The sequence below is a fragment of the Marmota flaviventris genome, chromosome 1 (assembly GCF_047511675.1).
Source record: "Marmota flaviventris isolate mMarFla1 chromosome 1, mMarFla1.hap1, whole genome shotgun sequence".
NCBI classification, from domain to species: domain Eukaryota; kingdom Metazoa; phylum Chordata; class Mammalia; order Rodentia; family Sciuridae; genus Marmota; species Marmota flaviventris.
In genome coordinates this window covers 132,491,598-132,504,878 of record NC_092498.1, presented here as the reverse complement: position 1 = coordinate 132,504,878, position 13,281 = coordinate 132,491,598, and the positions used below count along the sequence as shown (strand labels likewise).

The window sequence follows — 13,281 nt, the reverse complement described above, 5'->3', positions numbered from 1 at the left end:
ATAAGTTGGTACAGCCACATAAGAAAACAGCTTGGGATGACCTGATGGAGGAGAATAGTCATGCACAACGACCCACTACTTGCACTCCTTGGTCTTCACCCCTGGTGTATCCTGGAGGAACACTTGTGGGTGCAGAGCAAGAACCATGTATCAGGAAGCTGATACAAAGTTCACCCTAGAAAGGGTCATAGTGGCTTTGACAGGAGAGTGAGTAGATGTATTAGGTGGCACAGCACAGCGGCAAGAAGGAAGCAGCTGAACTTGGACCTCTCAGCTTGGGTGAGTCTTTTGATCTTGATTTCAAGAACAAAATCTGCTCCACATAAGACCAAGCTGTGTATGTGTCTGTGCGTCTGTGTATATGCATGTCATAGGGGTAAGCAACTTAAAGTAAGTTGGGGGTAAGAAAAGGAAGTGACTTCCATGTGTTGATGAGTGCATTATGGTCATACGTAGTCGTGGGTTCATTGTGACATACACAGAAATGCACGTGACCTACCTGCTCCTTTTCATTCTCCTGCACTACTACTTTCCCTCACCTCTCTGCCCTACCCCTGGTCCTGCAAAGCAAAGATTGTTTTAAAAATAATGATCATGGCTGCTGCTGGGAGGCAGAGGAGGATATGTGATCCACCGTCCCCACCTGGGCGGAATGTTCTGGTTTTCACTTGGTGTTGGGTGTTGGTGAGGGAGCTCGTGCTCACTGTTCTCTGTGTGAGGATATATTTCACCACTTCAAAAAAAATTCTGTTTTTTTTTTTTAATTTCACATTTTAGTGAGGAGTGGGGAAAGGTTTTGTGGCAAATGAGTATAACTCTGTGCTGGGCACACTTCTGACCCTGTGGTCTAAGACTCCCACCCACTATGTGAATCATGCCTGGAAATAGCCACAAACGGCAGCAAAACCCACGAGCTCCTTGGCTGCACCCCAGTGTCCAAACCATGCCCAGGGTTTGCTCCACCCAGGAGGGCCCTCTTTAATTTCCCTGCATGACTGATGCTTTCTAAACCCCATTCCCATCCCAGCACACCTTGACGATACCCCGGTGGGTTAGTTTCAGAGAAAAGTATGAGGATTGAGAATAAACGATTTAAGGGCGGGGAGACCATTGAGGATAAGTGGGAGGCAGAGATTCTTGGGGACTCTGGTGGGACAGAAATACAGGCAACAGGAAGTGCATGGAGAATAGCCTAGCAACAAGACTGGAGGCAGGGAGCATTGAGTGGCTGTGTTAGTGGGAAAGAGGGAGGGAGGACAAGATGCCGACTAATTGTCATCATTCCATCCTTTCATGTGGACTCTGCTGAGTGGACCAGGTTCTCTGTGTGCCTGTTCATTAATGCTGATTTAAAATTGACATGAAGGCAGCTGCCCCATACCAAATGTGTAACTGGAAAGACAAAGAGAGAATTGGCCATTTGTCCAGAGGAAGAGTTGTGGAAGAGTAAACACCAGAAAAAGCTGGTTCTGGTAATGAGCCCTCCCTGGTGCCAGGTGCTATGGACCGCCCGTGTTTAGTTTCTTGCTCTTAAGCATTTGGAGTAGATACTGTGGGCACCCCATTTATAGACAAGGACACAGGTTAAGCTACTGCCTGCTTTTCATAGGCGGGAATGAGAGCTCCAGGGCCCATCTCCAGCTCTGCAGTCTATTCTTTCTACCACGTTGCCACATGGGGCCCAGAAGGGTCAGTGCAAAGCTGCTTGGCTCTGGAAGGGAGATACCCTGAGTCTGTGCCAGGAAGGAAATAGCCATGCCATCATCAGCCCCTGGACACTGTCCTTCAATCCCTCTGCCTCCAGCACCAGGTCTACAAATGGTTCCAGAAACCCCAGGGCTGAAGTCTGGAGGAGAGGTCCAGCCTGGTTGCCATGGTGATCCTTAATCATGGGGTGATCCAGGCTTAGTATCATGTATCCTTTCACCTTCCATGGATGGTAAAATCGAGGTCTGATGTGAGGCTGTGGTCTGAATGTGTGGCCCCCATAGTCATATGTTGAAATCTTGTCCTCCCAAGTGTGATGGTATCAAGAATTGTGGCCTTTGGAGGTAATTGTGACATAAGGGTGATGACTTCATGGTTGGGATTAGTGCTTTCATAAATGACACCCTGGAGATTTTCCTTGCCCCTTCCAGCTTGTGAGGACACAGCAGAAAGACACCTAGGAACCAGAAAGTGGGTCCCCACTAAACTCCACTCTTCTGACATTTCCATGTCAGACTTCCTGCCCTGCAGAACTGTTATTTTGTTCTAGCAACCTGAATGGACACAGATAGTTGGCCACAGCCAAGAATAACCAGGCAGGACCTTGAGTGGCTTTAGCTCTCTAGTAGGAGCAGGAGAGGATAAAGATGTTAGTTAAGTCACAGATTTCTACAGGATATAGGTAGGATTTCCAGCTCTGCCATGGATCAGCTTTGTGACGTTGGGTGCTGACTTAATTTCTCTGAGTCTTCATTTCTTGTTCTGCAAAATGAAGGGTAGTGAAAAGTCCTGCCACAGAGGGCAGCTGTGGAAACTAACTGGGCTGGAACTTCTAGCCAGGGCATTCCAGAGCCCAGGGCCATTGCTGAGCTGTGTGCCTGCTTGCCTTCACTGTGGAATTGGAAGGATTAACTTTCCAAACTCGCCGCATCTATCTTAAGTCATCTTGAAGATTTAAGATTTCCATTCTCTACATGTCATATTTGATACCTGCAAAAAATATATGTAAACTATTTTAATTATGGAATATAATGGGCTGGGGGCTTTTTCTGCCTGCCTTCACTCCGGGTCCCAGGCTGAGGATGAACCATCAGTGGGCACACAGCTGGACAGTGCTGCTGGTGGGAGACAGATTTACAGAGCAGCCACCGACTCTGGATGCTCCTTGCCACTGGTGATGTGTTCCTTCTGCTCACCTTTCACAGGCCCCAGCGGGTCACGGGCCATGCTCGCCTTCGAGCTGGTGGCACCTTATCCAGCTCAGGCTGCTGTGAGCAGACACCATAAGACCGAGTGGGTCGAACAGCAGACATTTATCTCTCACCGTTCTGGAGGCTGGAGGTCCAGGGTCAAGGTGCTGGCTGCTTGGTTCCCAGTGAGGGCACTCTTCCTGGGTTTCAGATGGCCACCTTCCTGCTGTCCTCACATGGGGGTGGGGAGAGAGAAAGCCAGTTCCCTGCTGTCTCTCCTGACCTCATTTAAACCTATTCTCCATAAAGAGCCCAACCTCCAAGGCCACCTCACTGGGATAGGTGTCATGAATTTTGGAGAGACATATGCATTGGAAACCCTTTGTATGTGACACCTGCCATGTCTTGGAAGGCGAACTTGATGACCGGGGAGGGACTAAGTGCCATGGGATGAGCATCACCAGGGTTGATTCTCAGAGTCTTAGGACTCTGTCCCCACGCAGCTGCCACTCGCACACACAGTCATGTCAACAAGTATTCAGTAGAAGATGCTGAAAATAGCTTCCCGAGGGTTGGTCCACAAAGCCAGCAGCTGGGAAGGTCAGGAGGAAGGGCCACCATGGAGCGTGGGATGGGGACGGGGCCAGGCCCTCATGTTGGGGAACGGTTGCACTAGTTTGGGGACCATCACCATGGAGCTTGAAATACTAATCAGGGAGAGCATCTGGCATCTGTGCATGGCAGAGACAAACCTTGGAGCTGCTCTTGATGAGGGAAGAAAGGAATCGCACCATCAGCAGAACGGAGGCATCGCTCACGTGGTGAGGGCGAATGCGAAACTCCCCCCTCTGTCGTCATTTGGTGTCTTACTAATCAGTAATAAATAAGATCCTGATAAATCGGGCCCGATGTTCTGCTCTAAAATTAAATGGAACAAAAAATAGTTGAGAGCATGATAATTTTGTCTGTGGCACCTTAGCAATAATGGAAAGTGTCCTATTATACCCAGATCATGTATTTCCTATCTTGCCATTCCCATGCATGACAGCTGTCCCCAAAGATGTCCAAGTGGCGGCTGCTGTGTGGATGGTTGGCTTAAAGTGCCAGTTGTATTTCTGCATTGCCAAGTATGGCCAGGTCAGGTGACTTACCACTGATTTACTGTTGAAGACCTCATAGTTATTAAAGCACATACGTTTATCATAGAAAACATTGAAACTTAAGAAAAATTTAAAAAGAAAAATCATCTTGGTTCCCAATAGAGACACTACTGTGTTTTATAGGTTATTTATGTATGACTGTTTTAGGCACAAAAGAAACACATGCACACACCAACACATATTTGTAAATAACATTAATGAGTGGGGTTTTTTTGGTATCAGAGATTGAACTCAGGGGCACTGGACCACTGAGCCACATCCCCAGCCCTATTTTGTATTTTATTTAGAGACAGGATCTCACTGAGTTGCTTAAGGCCTTGATTTTGCTGAGGCTGGCTTTGAACTCATGATCCTCCTGCCTCCGAGCACTGGGATTATAGGCATGTGCCACCGGGCCCAGCCCATTCATGGGCTTTTGAAGAGTTTTACTGCTTTTTAAAAGAAGAACTTGTTAACTTCTGAACTTCAGCATATTTTAAGCATTTCTCTGTCATTAAATGCTTATTTGTAGAAAATCTGATATTTTAAAGTGATCTCAAGAGTGAAAACACAACTTGTTTTTATATTTTGGTATGTTTGCTTTCTGGCAGATGTGCCACTAACCCTGGACTCCTTATCCTCAGGACTGACAAGACATCTCGTGGGCCCCCATGTTGGGTAAGATGTGGTTGTGTTTGATATCTGCTCAGCACCCCAGACAGAGAGGGGTTAAGAGAGTAGTTGTTTAGGAGCCTTTGCTGTGAGCAAGCTCGGGTCTCAGTGCTGTCCTCGTCACAGCAGAGATATGAACTAGAGATGTTTTCAATACAAGTAATATTCAAAGTGTTCTGAAATCAGTGGACCCTTAAGCAGCTGCCCATGTTGCACAGCTAACTGGGACAAGAAGACAGGCAGGAAGCTGGCTACCCAGATTCCAGAAGCCACTGTCCTTGATACCCCTTAACTTGTGCCTAGTCTCGGGGAGTCACCGTGGAGATGTGGTTAACCCTGCATCGGGGCCCCTTGATGTTTCTTCAGGAAGCTCCTGTGTGGCCATAGGTGCGTGGAGTCACCTTGGGCTCTGGAAGATACGGGGACATGCCTGCAAGCCGTGAGGAGCACCACCAGCACCAGGACACTCACTTCCCATCCGACTCCAGAACCAGCATCTGGACTAGAGCTCGTGCAGTTAAAGGCCACAGAACCTTCCCTGTCTTCCTGCAGGAGCCTGGTGCACACATGTGTTCACATTTATTCCACAGTATTTACGAGCACCATGTGGGCCGGGGCAGGGAGAGCTCTTACCATGGAGCCCTGAAGACCTCACGTGTCCACACAGTCACGCAGGCAGAGCTTGACCCAGAACCAAGCTGTCTTGGCGGAAATGCTTCTGACCCTCCTGCTCAGCCTGTCTCCCGAGTAGCTCCCGCCTGCCCTGCAGGGAGACGTGCCCGTGCTCTCCTGGCTTCTGTGAGGGATGGGCATTCCTGGCCTGCCCATCTCAGGATGGAGGGAGGGGACTGTATGCCACTCAGTGACATCCAGACCTGGCTCCTGGGCATTGCTGCATCCTAAGACTGGCATTGCATGTGCAGTGATGTTCTTTTGGAGAGTGGGATGCGACCATGGAGAGCGGGCACCTGGGGCTGTTCTTTCCTCTGTGATTTGAGAAGTGCATTGTCCACAAGATACACAGAGCTGCTGTGTATCTTTTCCAGCTGTCCCAGTCACACCTGTTTATGCCAATTTCATTGCTTTGCCATGTGTAGAACCAACGCATTGAGCAGAGCAGACGTGGTGGCTTTTCTACTCAGCTGTTGTGCATGTGTGCAAGCACGTGTGCATGGGTGATTACAGATTATACTAATACTAGATTCTGTGCAATAGAAAACTTGATATGAAGACTTCCGTGAGCTGTGTGGAGCAGTGAGGAGGGAGGAGGTGGGGCAGTCGGCCTTGCTCTTGCCAGGTGCTTCCCATCTGAGCCCACCTCACACCAAGTGTGGGGAACTCCGGTGCCCTTCATCCCAGGACTCGCAGTGAGGAGCCCTCACTCTGCAGCTGGAGTGCCCAGCACAGGAGAAGCAAGGTTCCCTGGTCCAGCCTGGCTCCTCCAGGAGGGATGGTTTGGGTCTGGAAAAGTTGCACTGCCTCATGGACAACACCACTGAGCTGTGCAGGGCAGAGCTCACCTTCCCTTTCGCTCGGATGGCAGAAGAACCCACAGGGGTGAGGAGACCCAAAGTGCTCCTGCACCACAGTATCCTCTGACTGAGCACTAATTGTTGGGATGAGACAGGACAAGGTGAGCTCAGGGCGGCCCACGGCTCCATCAACTTTCCTCTGTTTATGCTTGGAGGCCCCGAGCTTGGTGTTCAGCAGAGCAGCCTCTAGAGGCTTACTGAGAAGAGTTCCAGGGGCTACTATGCTGACCTACCAGAGCCTCTGAGCCTCTCTCTCCCCTGGGCCTTCTTGCTTTTAATCTTTTGTAGAAAGATTAAGAAAGACCTTCCCCAGACTTTAGCCCTGTCCTCGGGGGCTGCTCAAATGCATTTTGATAAGACCCAAAATATCGAGGGGTAAGCAGCACAGGGGATGGGTACTCCTCAAATGTCTCATGTCCTTCTCCTGGCTTTCCTTGCAGTTGTTAGAGGTCATGTGACTGGTCCTGACCAGTGGACAATCAATGCAATTAATGTGTGTCACTTCTAGATTGGGGTGGCTAAGAGCTGTATGCCTCTTCCTGATGTCCCCCTGTCCTCTTCAATGATTCTGGAGGCCAGAGACTGCAGATGGTGCCTCTGTAAGATTCAAGGGAATTGACTAACTCATCAGGCTTACCTAAATAAATAAAAAAGGTTGAGGCTTTGGTATTTGTCCCTGTTGGAAGGTATCCTGAAAAATACAGACTGCCCATCCCCAAGCCTGTCTCCAAACCCCTTCCAACCAGTGCAGGCAAGACAGTGTATTGGTAGAAGCCTCCTAGGACAGAAGTTGTGTGCTCAGTCAGAGGGCACTGTGCTACGAGAGGACTGTAAGTTCCCTGACTCAGAAAGGTCTCTGCACCTTGAGTGGCGTTAGTCTCAGCTGCAGGGGAAATGGAACTCCCTGGGTTAGTCATGACGAGAAGACATAGTCAGATTTTTCCAACAGAGCATGAGCTTTGAATAGAGCTGGACCCAGAAGGTCTGATATTTCATGCAAAATGAAAGATATTAAGTCTGTTCATTTATACGGTAAGTTAAGTCAGGTATTAGAACCAAAGGAGATTTTAGAAACAATCTGTTGAAACCGTTCAATCTAGTTCATACACTGGATGAGGTCCACTGGGATCCCAGTCTCTGCAGTCCCCTGGGAAGGCAGAGGTAGGGTTGCCCCACCCATTAACTCTGGCTCCTTCCTATGAGTTCTGGGTTGGGCATCAGAAGTGGACCTCATTGTCCTGGTGGCCTGCATGAGTATGTCCGGGTTGCTGGAAACCATAGCAGCATCTACCTCCATGGCTGTGCCTGATGCTCAGAGCTGCTGGGGCCAAACCTGCCCATGGGGAGGATACAGGAGGGGGAGAGGTTAATGATGAGGCTCGTGATGCGTAGGCTGGGAGCAGCCTTAGAAGGAGACGTGTTTTCAGTCATGTAACCAGGTCTGCCTACGTTAAGGTGAGAAATGCCACCTGCCCTCCTGGTTGAGGGCGGCTTGTTCTCTTTCCTGCTGTTCCTTCTCTTTCACCCCCAAGGGCCCCGTCTTTCTTTTTTGTCTCCATTACTGGTCTCTTCCTATTGCAGGTTCATGCTATGTTTCTCACTCACTGAAAACAGAAAATTATAGAAACTAGGAAGGGACTGAAGGGCAGGTTGGCCGTGAGGGGTTTTGTGGACACAGAGGGCCAGGTGGTCTTTCACGGTCACATCTTCTTTAGGGGGGAGAGAGTTTTCAGCGTGGCTGAGTGAGTTTTGTAAAGGAGGATAGTGGGCATTCAAAATCCAGTTTAGATCAGGCTTGGCTTTCTCCATATGTGTTCCCGCCTAGAATTGTTATGGGATGAGCCTTTCCCAGAAATTACCCATGAAACACTAGCCACAGACGATCTTTTGTAAATAACTGATTGGTTATAAAGGGGACTGCAGCCACACCTGAATGTCCACTCTGAAGTTCCCAGTGAGGCTCTGCCTTCAGTTGAGACTTGTAGCAGCTCAGAAGAGAAAGATTATATTCCAAGGAAGGGCAGCTGTGCTCAAGGTTAGGAGCACGCTCAGAACTTCTTCACAAACCAGTGGGATGAAGGAAGCTGTGGGTCTTATGAGTCTCATAACTATGTACCTGTATAATCTATGTAGTCGCACGACACAGTGCTAAAGAGCTACCTAGCCTTTGGGATGAAACCTTAATTTTTGTTCTGGTTTTTCCAATTTGTATCTTGGTGACCTGGGGAATATTCCTAATGCCTCTAACCTTCAGTCTGATGTTTACAAAATGGGGATGATAAATGGGCCCTTGCATTCGAGTTCTGGGGGGGGGGGGGTGTTAAATGTGAAGATTATGGAGAAGAAAATATGCCCTCTGAGCGGGACCTGAGATGCTCCGTGGGGAATCCCCCTGCCATTCGAGAAGCCCACCTCTGTGGTTCCTGAACATGCACCCCCTTTCCCTGGACACAGAGCTGGGTGACATTCCTCAGCCTCTGTGACAGTTGGATGTGGCTACGTGCCTAAATATTAGCCAATGAGATGAGAGCAGAGTCAAGGCAAGCCCCATCCAGCCCTGTCCCTCAGAACCCCACCCACAGTCTTGTGTGGCTTCCCCTGCACTGTGTGCCTTGGCTGAGCATGGCAGGCATGTAGCTGCTTGACGGTGGTGGGGCTGTGACCTGGAAGAGAGACCCTGTTCGACTAGAGTATCCGTTCTAACTCTGCAAGAAAGACAATACATATTATCTTGCTTTAGCCAGGACTCCTGTCACCATGCATTTGGAGCAACAGCTAGTCTGACCTCCCTTTATAATACAGCACCCCACTGCTCTGACGAGGAGGGTCGGTGATGGATCTTTTCACTGCCGGGTGGGGCCTTCCCCCTGTGACCAGTTGTGCCTGGATGTGAGGCCTGTGTTCTGAAAGTTTGCTGGCTCCAACTTAAAATGCAATTTCAGCACCTTGGGGCACATCTAAGCCACATCCCCAGTAGAAGTTGGGGTCTACTGACTACAGTGGTAGAAGTTTAGAAGGCAAAGTGCCAGCCATATGACTGAACTTTAAACAGAGACAGTGATGTGACCTACCTCAGATACACCTCTTGTGAATAATCATCACTGTCACCGTCACGTCACATTCATCTTCCTCTTCATTATCACCACCACCATCACCATCATCTTTATCACCATCATCTTCATCACCATCATCACCACCACCACCATCATCACCACCACTACCATCACCACCACCACTACCATCACCATAATCACCTCCATCATCACTACCATCACCATCATCACTACCACCATCATCATCCTCATGACTAAATCTACACACTTGTGTGTTCACTCACTAAACAGATTTTGAGCAGCTACCAGGTGCAGGACATGGTTCATGCTCTGGGGGAACCTATATTATGGAAGGGAAATATCAATAACACATAATCCAGGGAATGTGGGAGGGAGGTTTCTGTTGTAATAAGTGCTATAAAGAAATAAAGCAGAATAAGGGTACTGTGGAGGATCCTGTTATTTTAAATAGGGTGGCAGGAAGGGAATCTCTAAGCACAGACCTGGAGTTGAGGTGAAGCATAGTTCTGTCAGTTCTGTCATGATGGACAAGCATTTTGACATCAGTACTGTCAAGATGCGGGCCATCTCCGTCCCCACTGCTGGAAGTGATCATGTGTTGTGTTTTTCAAATTCTTTCTTCCTTCTCTCTCTCTCTCTCTCTCTCTCTCTGGAGACTGAACCCAGCATATTCTACTACTGAGTTACATCCCCCATTCCGTTTTATTTTTGTTTGGAGACAGGGTCTCACTAAGTTGCTATGGTTACAGTGTGGAGCCTTTCCTGATTGACCACTTTAACTTAGTAATATGCATTGAAGTTTTCCACATGTCTTTTCATGATTTGGTGACCCATTAACTCATTTTTCTTTTGCATTGAGTAACATTCCATTTTCTGGATACAATACCACTTACTTATCATCTACTGGAGGACATTTGATTGCTTCCAAACCTTGGTAACTATGGATGATGTTTCTGCAAACAACTGTGTGCAGGTTTTGTGTGGACACAGTGTTCAACTAATGTGGGTAAATACCAACGAGCAAAACAGCTGGTTGTGCCATCAGAGCATAGTCAGTTGGGTAAGAAGCCATCAAACTGTCTTCCAAGGTGATTGCACACTTGGCTCTCCCACCAGGAGCTGCTGAGCGCTCCGGCCCTCCACCTCCTCACCAGCACCTGCTCTTACAGGTGCTGTGGCTCTGGGCTGTTCCAGTTGTTGTTCAGGGCTTCTCGGTGGTGCTGTGGCTTGGGATTCTTATTGCCCTGGGACGTGGAATATCCATTCACCTGCTCACTGGTGATCTGATATGATCCTCGTTTTTAAACCAGACTGTTTCTTTTTTTATTGATGAGTTTTAAGAATTCTTTGCATATTTGGATAACAAGTCTCTATGAAATATTTCTTTTGCAAATACTTCCTGCCAGCCCATGGCCTGCATTCTTATTTTATTGGCAGTGTTTTCCAAAGGGCAGGTTTAATTTTAATGAAATCCAGCTCACCAGTTTTCTTTTCTTGGTCATTCTTGGGTGTTGAATCTGAAATGTTGTCACCACAACCAAAGCCATCCAGCTTTTTCTCCTATGTTATCTTCTAGGAGTTTCAAGTTCACATTTATGTCTACATCGTCCTGAGTTAATGTTCTTGAAGAGTGCAAGGTCTGTGTTTAGATTCTTTTCTATTTTTTATTTGCATGTGGAAGTCTAGATGTGCCCATGCCATTTGGTGAAAAGATGGATCTCTTCTCCCCATTGCGTTGCCTTTGCTTCCTTGTCAAAGATCAATTGATCATATTTACATGAGCCCCCAAAGCTTTTTTTCTTCATAAGTAGTTGGCTTCAGGCATTATGTTATAGTATGAAAAATAGACTAATGCACACAGTTAACGGGTGGTAGTGGTAAGATACACATCTGGATCCATGTAATGTAGGTTCTCCACAGAAGTATTGAGCTTTCCTTGAAACTCCTTCACACACCATCCCCACTCATTACTCCTGCTTAACATTAACTGTTACCAATCACCTCTGCCCCACACACTGTAAAAAGCATTCCCAGCTTTGCTCATCCCATTCCACCCAGGGTGAGGGCCGACCATGATTTGTTGGTGTTTCTTACTCTCTTAGTTCCTTTAGGGAAGGATCTAGTTGGTTTGTCCCAGAGGTCAGCACAAGGCTCCACCCAGAGATGGCGACGAGGAGGTAGTACTGGAACAATCACCCATTGAAGGTGTCTTCGTCGTATGGGGTAGGAGGGCTCTGGAGGGGCTGGTGCTTGGCGCTGAGTCCTGCCTCAGGCGGTCTGTGGTGTGACCTTCACGAGGCTTCAGGGGTGCCATGGTCTCTTTCAAGGGAGCCTTAAGCACACGGGCTCTTCCTCTGCTACATTGTTCTTGATGAAATGGAGATGGAGCCTGTGAAGGTAGGCCACGGGTCCCTGAGAGGTGAGTGTGTTTGCACGGACATGGGGAGAGGGCCCAAGAGCTTCTTAGACCTAAATCCACTGAACTGTAAAGATGGCTGAGCAGCAACAATAGTTGGAACAAAATCAATAGAAATTCAACGCTTTTTGATTTACTAACTCTTGTTTTTATTTTAAATAATACCTGTTCCAAACCTAAGTAAAATCCCCTCTATTTCTTCTACAAAATTAAACAAAACCCAATCTGGACTGTAACGTAGAAAGCACGGCCCTAAAGCGAGATCAGGAACACCGTTATCTGCCTCTGAAACCTCGTCTGCTTCCCAGCCTGATGGAAAGCAAGCAGGCTTTCAAAGCCAAGGGGACGGTGAGTCTCTGGAGATGTTAGAATTTCCACTTTGAAAGTATGTTTCCTCCAACTTCTATCATGAAGCAGTGAAATCCTCACCATCCCTAACCACCATGAAGGAGACCTTCCCCCATCCACAAGAAACGGGGGGGGGGGGGGGGGGGGGGGGAGGGGGCAGCAAGTTAGGCTCCTGGGGAGGAGCTGGAGCTGGGAGAGCCTCTAGCTGGTGTGAGATCGCCCACAGGTGAGGGGAGAGACAGGGGTGGTGAGGTGACAGGAGAGCCCCCCAGCCCACCTCTCCCACACCAGCGCTCTCCCCACAGTCCCTGGTGGGCTTCCTGCAGGGGCAGCTCACAGTAGGACACCAGAACAGTCTGCCTTTAAATATGGGAATCATTCCCAAAATGTCTTTGTGGGCAGCTGGTGAGGCACAAAATAAACACAGGCCTATTTGCAAGTAAGCAGGAATTAGCATAATCGGCAGCTGCAGCCTCACCCACGGACACAGAGCTCCAGAGAACCTCCTTCCTTCTGAAACAGAGTCAGGGACAGGACTTGCGTGGCATAATGAGTTACTTTCCCCCCGTGAGTGTCCTGCAGACCCCACGGGCTCCCAGCCTGTGCATCCTCCAAGGCTTCCAATTCAAACAGAAAATAGCTCAAGGACCTAATGCAGCATGCCAGGGGTTAAAAATAAGTTTCCTTTGTGCAGAATGAATTTTTTTAAAAGAGTGTTTTTATTTTCCACTGTCCAAAATGTAATAGGCAATTTTTAGTCATCTATGAAAAAAGGTTTGTTAAAAACCTCCTCTATTTTGTCAACCAGGAGAAAAATGTAAGAGCTAACAAAGGGGCACCTGGGAAACAAGAGCTTTAGATTTTCCTCTGGGGGAGGCCAGCCAGTGGGCCGCACGGACCACATTTTCCAAGCCCAGGAAAGGCAGTCTGGGTGCCCAATATTTAGAACTGGACATCACGCTGGGTGACCACGAGAGTTTTCTGCACAGTCCCAGCCTCCACCTCTTGGTGCTGGAGTAGCTGAAAATGAGATTATTTGCACACTCAAGACAAATATGTACTCACCTCCGCAGAGGAGGAAGCAACGCTTAAAGTAGCTTTTTATTGACCAAAAAGCTGTGATAGCAAATGGCTTTGGAGGGCAGACAGGGCTGTAATCAATCAGTGAGCTGTTTCTTTCTCTCTCTGCCCTCAGCCGCCATC

At 48.3% G+C, this 13,281-nt stretch overlaps 1 long non-coding RNA gene across 1 annotated transcript in view; it reads left to right on the top strand.

Annotated features, from left to right (window-relative positions):
- The window catches only part of LOC114082036 (uncharacterized), a 29,724-nt gene extending 23,786 nt beyond the window's left edge, over positions 1 to 5,938 (top strand). Inside the window, exons 4-5 of the long non-coding RNA XR_011706811.1 lie at positions 4,648 to 4,714; positions 5,075 to 5,938. This is a non-coding gene — a long non-coding RNA (uncharacterized lncRNA). The remainder of the gene's footprint in view (positions 1 to 4,647; positions 4,715 to 5,074) is intronic.
- Positions 5,939 to 13,281: the final 7,343 nt, after the last annotated feature.